This window comes from Quercus robur, chromosome 8 (assembly GCF_932294415.1).
Source record: "Quercus robur chromosome 8, dhQueRobu3.1, whole genome shotgun sequence".
Taxonomy (NCBI): Eukaryota; Viridiplantae; Streptophyta; class Magnoliopsida; order Fagales; family Fagaceae; genus Quercus; species Quercus robur.
Window position 1 is genome coordinate 61605056 of NC_065541.1, and position 12086 is coordinate 61617141.

The window sequence follows — 12086 nt, forward strand, 5'->3', positions numbered from 1 at the left end:
AGGTTAGGGTTGAGTCATTTAGTCAAATATCTTTACCTCGACACGACACGAATCCGACACGCTAACCCGAATTGACACCCCTAGCTAATAGAGAATGCAAGATAGCATTCATCAATTCATGCCAATTTTTTAAGCCAATAATCCTACTATCTGTAAACACATTTTCTTTACCTTTATATTTTATCAAAACGGAAACTTTTTAAGTTAACTGATTCTTGATCTTCTTGAATAAAGTCCATACTATATATTAAGAGTTAAAAAAGAGTAAAAGTAGAATAAATTTCTCTCATGGTCTAAAGAATTAGAAATAAAATATTACCAATGATGATCATGTAAGCAATGAGTGTCCCAACATTATTAACCAAGATACAAATCTGAAGCAGCAACCTCCTAGCACGGCCAAAAGCATCCCTCATGACTTCCCCATAAGAGTGAGAGTTTCCCACCCTACCGAATCTCAGCAGCATTTCCAACAAACCCTCTGTCAGTATAGCCACAAACACTATCATACCAATTCCAAGCCCAAGTCCCAGCACCTTCATGGTGGCAGGCAATGCCATAATTCCAGCTCCAATAATAGAAGTGGATATATTAAACACTGAGGCAGTAAATGATGCTCTCTTGAGAAGATATAGAAATTCAAAATAGTGGAAATTCATGAATGTAGATTTGTAAGGAATGAATTAAATTAGAAATTCATAGAGAGAAATTACCTGCCCCTTTGTTGACCGAAATACTGAAATAAAAACAAAATCTCCCTTTTGGCAGTGGTAGTGGCAAGATGTAGGAATCATTAGGAGTGATTTCTTCTTGTTTTATCTCTGTCTTTCTATCTATCTCTATCTTTTAAATCACTGCCACTTGCAGCCTTCAATCTACATTTCTTCCTCTATAAAGCAATTTTTGGTACTCCATCTTCAATATAAAATTCGAAGATTCATAAATTCCACATACTCAAATCCATGAAATAGAAAATAAAAATAAAAAACTCAAAATTATAGAGGGAGTCAAAATAGAATATTAAGAGAGTGTTAATTAATTAATTGAAAGCTCACCTCAAAATGGATGGATATTAAAGAGGGACGAATGGCTAATCTTTTATTTAGTATTTCCAAGACAGCCATACAAACTCAAGTCCAATGAAGACAAGGTATAAGAATTATAATACTGCAATTTATGGGCGGAAGAGATTGATTTAGATGTCAAATAAAGAATCTAGATACAATCAGTAAATAGGAGGCAGGGAATTCAAAATGTGGGTAAAAAAGGAGATTAATCAACACCTGTGCCTAGAGCCTAAAGGAGTAGACTCGGTTCTCTTTGTTTTACTAATCTTTTTGTTGGTCTGCAAAAGTAAAGTCATATTGGATTGTAGAGAAAAGATAAGCAACAAGAATAAGATTATGAATAAAACATAAATAAATGTCAGCTAAATTGAACAAAAATATACAAGTGGTCAAGTAAAAAGCATGCAATATTACACAGTATTATGGAAAATTAACTTACAAAAATGAAACAGGACATAAAGAATATAGACTCTATTTCCTTTGAACTTGTAGCTTCAATCTCAACCTGAAACCAGATCAAGCATGAAAATAAGATTAAACTTCAAATATTTGAAAAGAACTATAGAGATATCATAAATTACAAATGAAATCCAATGCAAAAGCCAAACCTCCATAATCAAATCTCCAAATATTAACGCAATTTTGCCAGCTTTAATACTTCTTTGATAAACAACATTTCTAGTGCATCCATCATTTGAGTCTCCACAAGAGGTTGGCCTAATGAGTACCTTCACAGAGTTTGCTGTTATTCCAAAAATTGCTTTATAGAGGAAGAAATGTAGATTGAAGACTGCAAGTGGCAGTGATTTAAAAGATAGAGATAGATAGAAAGACAGAGATAAAACAAGAAGAAATCACTCCTAATGATTCCTACATCTTGCCGCTACCACTGCCAAAAGGGAGATTTTGTTTTTATTTCAGTATACACACACAAAAAAAGAAAAATTAACTATTCCTGAATTTTACTAATTTCCTTTTATAAAACTCATTCCCAACTATCTTACCTGCTTGTTTACTATGATCGCCATCATTGATGACAATATTTTTGATGCCTATTGCTAAAATTTGATGAAGAATTCTCACAATCAATCATAAGCTTCCTCTTCTTTGCATATGCCTCCCTTTTCTTACTTAATACTTTTTTCTGCACACACTTCTTTTTCAAGATATTTTCGTTACAGTCAGTTGACTGCGCACTGTACCGTTTTCTCTTATTGGGACCACTCGTCGGTTTCTTACTTCTATCGTCAGCCATAATTTTTAAAACCCAAATGCTAAATAAGAATTTCATCTATATAAAATGGTCTAATTACTCATGAGACACAACAACTCATTATACTATCAAATATAAAATTCATTTCACAACACAATCATTAAAAATGTTAATTTTGATTTTATAATCTCGAAACCAAAATCGACTACTGAAAAAAAAAATCTTTCATACCAACAATCATTCAAATTGCAAATTTTTATACAAATTTAAATAATAGTCAACGAACAAATTGAGCAAGGAATGTTAACAGCCAATATATAAAATACACAATCATTAAATATTTTGTAAAATTCAAAGGTACTTGCACGCTTCCTGAGAACTTAAAATTACTCCAATTTGATTGCATCCAAATACTGAAGAGACTACAACATATCAAACAATTGAGAACAATGACTAAGAGAGGTTGCCGAAGTAGGGACTGCCTCTACTAATTTTTCCTTTCTTTTTCTTATCTCTATCCCTCTCACCGTCTGTTGTGATTGTGTTTATCAAAAGAATGAAGATAAAGTCAAAAAGTGGCTGGGATATATAGATGACAATAAAGGCAAGAAGAGTCCAGATTTGAAGAGGAAAAGACCAAAAGGGCTCCAATTTTTTTTCAGCTCACACAGACCTTTAGAGCAACAAAGTACTTCAAGTCTGGGCGTGTACATAATGGCAGCCCCATAAAGTTGTCAACACAAAGGGCCCATTTTTATTTAGCTCACGAATAAAGTTAGGGACAATTAAGTAATTTCAATCTAATGGTGATGGTTTTAGAGTTTCAAACAATCTGCTGGGCTTCAAACGGTTTTTGCTGGGCTTGCCGTTTTAACACCTGAGAGGTTGTTTCGTCAAACAAGCACCTCGACTCTCCTTTTTTTATATAGAGTATAGATATAGATAAATCCATATCCAAGCTAGACAGATTACTGAGTCTTTTGGGTTAAAATTGTAAAATTTAAAGTTAATTTGCGTTATAGCTACTGTTCGAAGTTAATTGGGTAACTGAGGAGAGAGACTGAATTTCGGCAATGGCGTTGCCAAAATTCAGCCAAAAAAAAAGGAGAGAGAATAAGGATACCGAAATTCAACCAGAAAGCAGAAGAGAGGAGAGAGAATAACAAAAAAGTAGGAGAGAGGAGAGAGAATAACCAAAAAAATTTTGGGGGAAAAATTTTTTTTAGGAAAATTTTTTTTTTTTCCCCCCACATTTTCAGTAATGCCATTGCCGAAATTGTTGGGGAAATTTTTTTTTTTTCCCCACAATTTCGGTAATGCCATTGCCGAAATTGTGGAGGAAAAAAAAAAAATTTTTTTCCCACAATTTCGGTAATCCCATTGCTGTTTTCTCTTTTTATTTATTTATTTATTTACATTTACGGCAACGCTATTGCCGAAATAGGGGGAAATTATTTAATTTTTCTTCAATTTCGACAATCCCATTGCTGTTTTCTCTTTTTATTTATTTATTTACATTTACGGCAACACCATTGCCGAAATAGGGGAATAAATTTTTTTTTTAGCAATTGTGATAATGGTATTGTCGAAAATGGGAAAAAAAAAATGGTTTCGAAATCTCTATAAGAGTAAAAAACAGGTTTCATGTCCATAATATTTTCACAATAAATGTAAATAGCGTTGCCGTAAATGTAAATAAATAAATAAATAAATAAAAAGAGAAAACAGCAATGGGATTACCGAAATTGTGGGAAAAAAAAAAATTTTTCCTCCACAATTTCGGCAATGGCATTACCGAAATTGTGGGGAAAAAAAAATAATTTCCCCAACAATTTCGGCAATGGCATTACCGAAATTGTAGGGGAAAAAAATTTTTTTTTTCCTAAAAAAAATTTTTCCCCCAAAATTTTTTTGGTTATTCTCTCTCCTCTCTCTTGCTTTTTGGTTATTCTCTCTCCTCTCTCCTACTTTTTTGTTATTCTCTCTCCTCTCTCCTGCTTTCTGGTTGAATTTCGGTATCCTTATTCTCTCTCCTTCTTTTTTGGCTGAATTTCGGCAACGCCATTGCCGAAATTCAGTCTCTCTCCTCAGTTTCCCAATTAACTTCAAACAGTAGCTATAAAGCAAATTAACTTTAAAATTTGCAATTTTAACCCAAAAGACTCCAGATTACTAGTAAAAATGACAACCCATAAATAAAGATTTAAGTGATAAATTTCCCTCCAGGGACAAATTACTAATAAAAACAATTGAGTTTTTTTTTTTTTTTTTTAAATATGTAACGACCTAAGAAAAAACGCTAGCCACTTCTGTACTATACCAATAAATAAAGAAAAGTGCTAGTCACGTCTACGCTATACCTCAAAAGGACTAGTCACAATTAAAGCTTCTTACAGTTGTTAATAAAGCCCAGTTCAACCAAGTAAATACCCGATGTAAGACTTATTACACACCCACACACATCACACAATCAATCATATTATGCATAATAAAAACAATTGAGTTAAAGGTTTGGAAAAATAGTCAAAATAGTCACACTAATAACATGGTTTGCACCCTTACATATGTTGCACCGTTCAGAGGTGCTGCTCAATTTATTTTGTTTTTATCTATAAATTCTCTCAATGATGGGATTGCAGATGCTCTCGAGCGTTTCCAATTTGTCCGCATACTCTTCTGAATCCACGAGCTGGAGGCCATCTAACCACTCAACCACCTGTTCAATAGCATCTTTAATTTTTTTCTTACTTGCAGGGACAAGCTTGGCACCAATCTTCTCATCATTGAGAGTATTCCTCATGTTGTAGGTATAGTTCTCCAAAGCATCCTTAGCCTTGACCTTCTTCCTGTGTTCGTCATCTTCGGCCTTGTATGTCTCTGCATCCTGGACCATCCTGTCAATCTCTTCAATGGACAGTCTTGACTCATCATTTGTGATGGTGATATTCTTCATTACACCAGTGGTCATCTCCTTAGCAGAAACGTTCAAGATACCATTAGTGTCAATATTAAAACAAACTTTTATGCTAGCAACACCCCTGGGTGCTGGGGGAATATCAGGAAGCCTAAATTTTCCCAACAGGTTGTTATCACAAGCTCTTGCTCTTTCACCCTCGTAAATAGAGAACAATAAAGAAGTTTGGTTGTCAGCTGCAGTGGTGTAGTGCCTCTCCTTCTCAGTGGGAATGGCAGTATTCCTTGGAATCACAATACTCATCTCCGTTCTATTAGCCTTTATACCAAGGGACAGGGGGGTTACATCTAAGAGCACGATGTTTTGAAGTTTGTCATTTCTCATACCAGACAAGATTGCAGCTTGAACAGCTGCTCCATAAGCTACAGCCTCATCCGGATTAATGCTCTTGCAAAGCTCCTTCCCATCAAAAAAATCTTGCAACAACTGCTGCACCTTGGGAATTCGAGAAGAACCACCCAAAAGAACAACAACATGGACGCAGCTCTTATCTATATTAGCATCAGTCAAGCACTTCTCCACAATAGTGATGCACTTCCTGAATAAATCCATATTAAGTTCTGCAAATTTGGCACGGGTAATAGTTGAAAAGAAATCAATACCATTATATAAAGAGTCAACTTCAATGGTAGTATCAATTGCAGAAGAAAGAATCCTCTTTGCTTTCTCACAAGCAGTTCTCAACCTCCTAAGAGCTCTGGAATTCCCACTTATATCCAGTCACACATCTGCAACACCAAAACCCAAATAAAAAATCAACACATTTCTTTTGCCAATGTCATTTGCCATCTTGTCTATATCATAAGCAATGGCTGCAGCAATTGGTTCATTGATTATACGTAGGACATTTAGGCCTGCAATTCTTCCAGCATCGTTTGTAGCCTTACACTGGGAGTCATTGAAGTAGGCAGGGACAGTAACAACTGCATTCTTCACAGTTGTGTCCAGGTAGGCTTCAGCTATCTCACGCATATTTTTCAGGACCATAGATGAGATTTTCTCAGCACCCAAGTGCTTCGCCCTTATAGTTGACCACAATCATAGGCTTGTCACCAAGATCTTTAATGACCTTGAATGGCCAGAGGTTGATCACTCTGAACCAAGGGAACACTGAATCTCCTACCAATCAACCGCTTTGCATCTGCAATACAATACCCTATCAAGAAACAGGTACCTCAAATAGTAGAGGGAATAACTGTTAGACAAGAATGGAGCACAAGAAGCAGCAAGATTAAATATTGACCTTTTTCACTTACAGGTATCCTTTTAATTCGTGAATTTAAGGAATGGAAGAGGATATCCTGTAGCTCAGGAGCCTAATAAGATTTTATAAGTAAAAAAAAAAAAAAAAATCAAAATCAAAATCAAAATCAAAATCAAAATTTGTCACAGGAAGCTGCTGTTGATAACATTGTGATCTAAAGTTAAAAATCTTAGTTTTGATTAGAGCTGATAATACAAGTTTGAAATTTATAAACCGGACTTTAATTAAAATGTTGAAAATTACAATTACTAAAAAGAAGAATTCATATTTGATTCTGAAATGGAAAACAGTTATAAGTTTTTTACTATTGAAGATGTGAATACTTATCCTCCGACATAGAACCCTGAATAGATGACGTTATGATATATGAATGCTGTTAAACATTCTTAAAGTAATTTAAGTGGTGAGTATTTAGATCAAAATTTAAGAGTGATTACATATAGCCTAACATACATCCAAATATATTTTGGATTCCACAAAACTTGTTACTAGAGTCCATCCGACATAGCATGTTTTAATGGAAACGTCTAGGATTTAAATCCCTTTTTCCCAACTATAGAATTACAAACAAAAATCAATAATAATAATTATTATTATAACAATCCATACTACAAATTGTAAATAAAATAAGACTTATTTTTTGTTAATTTGTTTTAAGGCCAAAATATCATTTTGGTCCTACATTTTAGGGTTATAGAATTACGGTCAATTTGGTCACACATTTTGGTAACAATCAATTTGGTCACAGTTGCACTTGATGCTGATGTGGCTAAAAAAAATAATATTAAATAAATATATAAAAATGCTATCTGAGATTAAAAAATCAATATTGAAAAAATATATATAGCTAAAAGACACCAAAAAAAAAAAAAATTAAGATCAATTTTCTTGAATTTTCTTATTTTAAGTGAATAAAGTGTACATTCTCATAATTTAGGAGGGTATGTGTAAAAAGAGTATAATTTAGGGGGATTAGTCATATGTTTTCTCATAATTTAGGAAATAAGTTTAAAATGGGGTGTAATTTAAGGGAGTAAAGTGTAATTTCTCCTTAGAGTTACAAAGGGTGCTAAACTATCTTTGTTGAAACTAATTAAAATCCACGCTTTTTTTTTTTTTAATAAAGCAACCCAATACCAAGTAAATCTTAATTAAATTAGGTTTGTTTTCTTAACAAATAATAATTTACATGATTGCATTTTGTTTTTAAGGTGTTTTGCCTTTTGTTTGAACTTCATTTTCTCATTCATCCTGTACCCCTCATGCATCTTTTTCCTGTTCATATCTTATTTTCTTTCCCTCATTCTTCTTGGCCCATTTATCTATTCGTGTAAAAAATAAGGAGAGTATACTAGAGAGTATACCAGAGAATATTGTCATTTCTATATGACTCTTGTGCACATTCTCAGGGGAAGAAATTCTCTTTCTTGTGCACATTCTTAGGGGGAGAATTCCATAAGGGAGATGCATATACCAAGGGAGATAAGACATCTTTTATGAGAAAACCTTATTTTGCTTTGTTTTACTTTATGCTTATTTTCTTGTTTCTATATGGTGCTTTGAGCTTCTATTAGCTTCTATTAGCATCTATGCTTTGTTGTTCTCATTGCATCGTGTTTATGTATTGGACATGCATACATTTTTTATGCCTAGTACTTTATTGATTGCATGTTCGAATGATCATTTACTTTCCTATGTGATCATTGTAGTCATTTCCATATGAGTGTTTGATGTTTGATCAAGTTGCTCTTATATGTTTCATTGCATGTTTACTTGATTGCATTTTACTTGTTACATTATACTTGTCATTTTATTACTTGCTTTACCTTGAAAGTCTAATGTGTTTTGTACAAGTGTTTCAAGATAAAGGTATTTTGTTCCAAGTTCATCACAGGTTTTAGATTTAGGTGTGAGTAAGTTTTGCCATTGTTCCCAAAATCACGTTTAAGTCTAGAGTCTGTTATAGGATGTTTTGTCACAGAATAGCCAAATGGGGAAATTGTTATGTTATGGTTTTTCACATAACATCTATGTTGGCTTATTCCATAACAAAAAGTGTTGTAATTATATTAATTTATTTCCTTGAATTTTGTGGGATTTTATTGTATTAGGTTTAGTATTAAGTTGGTGATGATTGCTCAAGAAGTTGATCTCGCGACTTGGCTTGCAAGTGGTGCAACCTGCGAAGGTCACATGAGAAGCACATGGTAGAAGCTAAAGAGTCAAGTGCCAAACTGTATTTCACGAGTTACCTCGCAACTCAGGCCAAGTTGCGAGTGACCCGAAAAACTCTCTACCTGAAGGATTTTAAGTGTGACTCTTATACCTTTCACCCATACTATATATACCCTCATTACCCACAAAATTGTAAGGAAACTATTCAAAAGAAAACCTTAGAGAGGTTTCTACAACACACCCACCTTTTAGAGAGAGCTACTCATCCTTAAGTGAAAATTCCTTAGTAGTCTCTTTTCCTTTCCCTCTCCCATTGTTATACCTTGAGAGGAGATTTATATCCAAACACAACTCACACCTATTCAGAGTGTAAAGGGTGTTTTGGTGCTTAGGAAGTATTTAGGATTTGCCAAAAGAAGTTGGTGAGGCTTGGCGAATGCAATCGGGCGGTATTGCAAGATTTGGATAACTAGTAAAGACACGACTCCAAGAAGTCTGTTTGTAGCTGAAGCTTGGAAGGCTTAAGTACATTGGGTAGATTAGGCTTGGAGGGTCATTTTAATATTCGTGTACTCCAACTTATTCACTAGTAGATCGATTTCGATTTGGAGGGTTGCAGAAATGTTTTTTGCCGAATTCTTTGGTTTCCTCTTTAATAATACATCTCGGTGTTATCTTGTATTTGCATCTCTCTTCCCTTACTCTTTAAGCTTTATGTTTATTATTGCTTGCTTGTGGTTATGGCTTAGAGATTAGTTTCGCTTATTACGTATCATTTACTCTTGTTCCACACTTAGATAAGTTAGAGTAAAAGCAATTAAGCCGTAATTTAAAATTAGGGGTCTAAACAAATATTAGTGTTTCACACTATTTGAGCTTTCAGTAACTATTTAATTTTGATATTTTTATGTAAAAAACGTTTTTGTAGGCTTAATTGATTTATTTCCTTGTTTTTAGGTGCTTTTAATGATTTTTCAAATTCGGTTCCTATTATGATTGGGTATTAATTAGGATTTATTTATAATATATTTTCTTGTCTATTAAGTTTTATAAAACCGTTAAATAGGTATTTAAATTTGTACACATTTTTCAGTATTATTGATATTAATAAAAATTCAAACTTTTGCTTATTGTTTCTCTGGTGGATTTCAACACCCTTTGTTCTTGAAGATTCAAGGAACCCTTATGGATTTGAGATTATTTTCAGAAGCAAACGTGTTTTGTTTCTCATTTCTAGAAGTAGACGTGTTTTACTTATTGATGCTTCCGCATCAGTTGATATCAGAGCCTTGACTTATCTAGGTCTGATAGCTAACGTATGAGAAGGTAGCAACTCCAGTGATAGAAAACTTAGCAAGTATTACATGACATACAACTAGCACTCACAAATATCTTTGCTAGGATGCTATCGTTGAAGCATGAAAATAATAGGCATAACTGTCGTGAAGACATACCTCACAGGCAACTTATTGGTAAGCAAATTTCATATAGGCGTTATAAGAGAATCAAAAGTTTTAATGGTTATTCTTATAAAGTATATATTCTTGTGGTTACTTGATTTAGAGGATTTATTTGACTATGAGTATATTTGTGATGAGAGAAAAGTTAAACTTGCTTTGTATAAACTTAGAGAGTATGCCTTACGTTGGTGACAATGAATACAGACTAATAGAATCTAACAAGGTAAAGACAAAATTCGCTCATGGCCAAGGATGAAAAAGATGCTTGCTATCAAATCCTTCAGATTGTGATGAACTTTTGTTGTGTACAAAATAAGATTATTTTTTGCCAAGAAGTTCACACTTGAATTATTTTGGAGAACTATATATTCTACCATTAAGAGAAGAATTGTTTGTTGAACACCACATTTTTCCTGAAGAAAATATAGAAGTTTATGAGGAAGTTCATGAAGATCTTATTATAAAAAGAACCTAAAATCAAGATTGTGGAGGAGATTAATGAGGATCATATTATAGAGAAAGATATTGAGGTCAAGATAGTAGAGACCATAAAAGAAGAAATTATAGAGGAAGTTGTCAACGATCTCAATGACGTTAAGTTAGATGATTGCAACGTTCAAGCTCCTATTATTTTGGTGGAAGACACCGAAACAAAAATTATTAATTTTATTGGGGTGGAAAGATTTGATTTGATCATTGACACTTATTTGGTGAATATTTTTGATTGCACGAAGTTCAAGGGACAAGAAGTTCAAATTGCCCAATTAATGACTTTCAAGTTTGGTAAGAATACAAAGAAGAGTTTCAGATTTCAAAGATGAACTCGAGGACGAGTTTGTTTCAAGTGGAGGGGTCTAATGTAGGACAAAATCAACAATTTAATTTTTGTAATTATTTAATTTTGGTATTTTTATGTAAAAAAGTTATTTTAGGTTTAGTTGATTTATTTCCTAGTTTTAGGTGCTTTTAATGATTTTTAGGTCAAATTTGGTTCCTATGATGGTTAGGTATTAATTAGGACTTATTTTAGAAAATATTTTTTTGTTCGTTAAGTTTTACGGAGCCCTTAAATAAGTCTCCGAATCTGTAAAATGTTTTTCAGTATTATTAATATTAATAAAAATTCAGACTTTTGTCTATTGTTTCTCTAGTGGAAAACCCTTTCTCCTTGTGAATTCAAGGACCCTTGTGGATTCAAGGTTATTTTTAGAAACAAATGTGTTTTGTTTCTCGTTTTTTAGAAGTAAACATATTTTAGTTCTTGACGCTTCCGCATCCTACATTACATTTAAATGTTGACAGTTTGGAGGATTGTTAGGTTCGATTAAGCAATATTTCTGCTAAACAATTTAGTTAGGCCTTTCATCTTTTTAGAGAATCAACAATTTAGTTAGACAGACCTACTACAATTAATTGGCTTGAATTAGACTATTTAGGTTATCGAAGTTTTACAATACAAGCGGATGGCAATATCTAGAAACAAAATGACACAAGATAATGGGCAAATGAGAAACAAGGTCGGGTGCAGGAATATTGTGCTCCTGGATCTCTGAATAATTATCTGTTATTAATGCTAAGGCCAAACATTTTTCAATTGTTCTCACCTTTCACTCAAAAATAAATAAATAAAATTGTTTTCACCTTTATATGTGATAAGTTGTGATTGGAGTATTAATATTTTTACTTTACCTCACCAAAGATTGCATACACATCACAACAATCCACATTAGCAGTTGTGAAATTTTTCTCCCTAAACTAGTGATCCATTTGGTATTAATGTAGGAAGTAGAACGAAGCTGTAAAGGTTTAGTACTAGATCTTTTTGTGCTAAAAAGTTCTAACTAAAACGAGTTTTAGCCTTTACAGCAATATTAAAGTATTTTAATTTTGTTAAAAGCTATTTGGTAATCAATCGCTAAAAAGACTTTAGACA

General features: G+C 33.2%; 1 long non-coding RNA gene and 1 pseudogene across 2 annotated transcripts; both read right to left on the reverse strand.

Moving 5' to 3' along the window:
* Nucleotides 1-265: 265 nt before the first annotated feature.
* On the reverse strand, nucleotides 266-2635 carry LOC126697489 (uncharacterized). 2 transcript variants are annotated; one of them, XR_007646209.1, is made up of 7 exons: nucleotides 2072-2635; nucleotides 1676-1795; nucleotides 1507-1572; nucleotides 1284-1345; nucleotides 1056-1167; nucleotides 714-915; nucleotides 266-598 (listed from the first exon to the last, which is right to left on the reverse strand). It is a non-coding gene; the product is annotated as an uncharacterized LOC126697489 (long non-coding RNA). The 2 variants fall into 2 exon arrangements; XR_007646208.1 differs by having other exon boundaries at nucleotides 1676-2635.
* A 2114-nt stretch (nucleotides 2636-4749) lies between these two features.
* Nucleotides 4750-6310, reverse strand: LOC126697488 (heat shock 70 kDa protein 4-like; annotated as a pseudogene).
* Between the last annotated feature and the right edge of the window lie 5776 nt (nucleotides 6311-12086).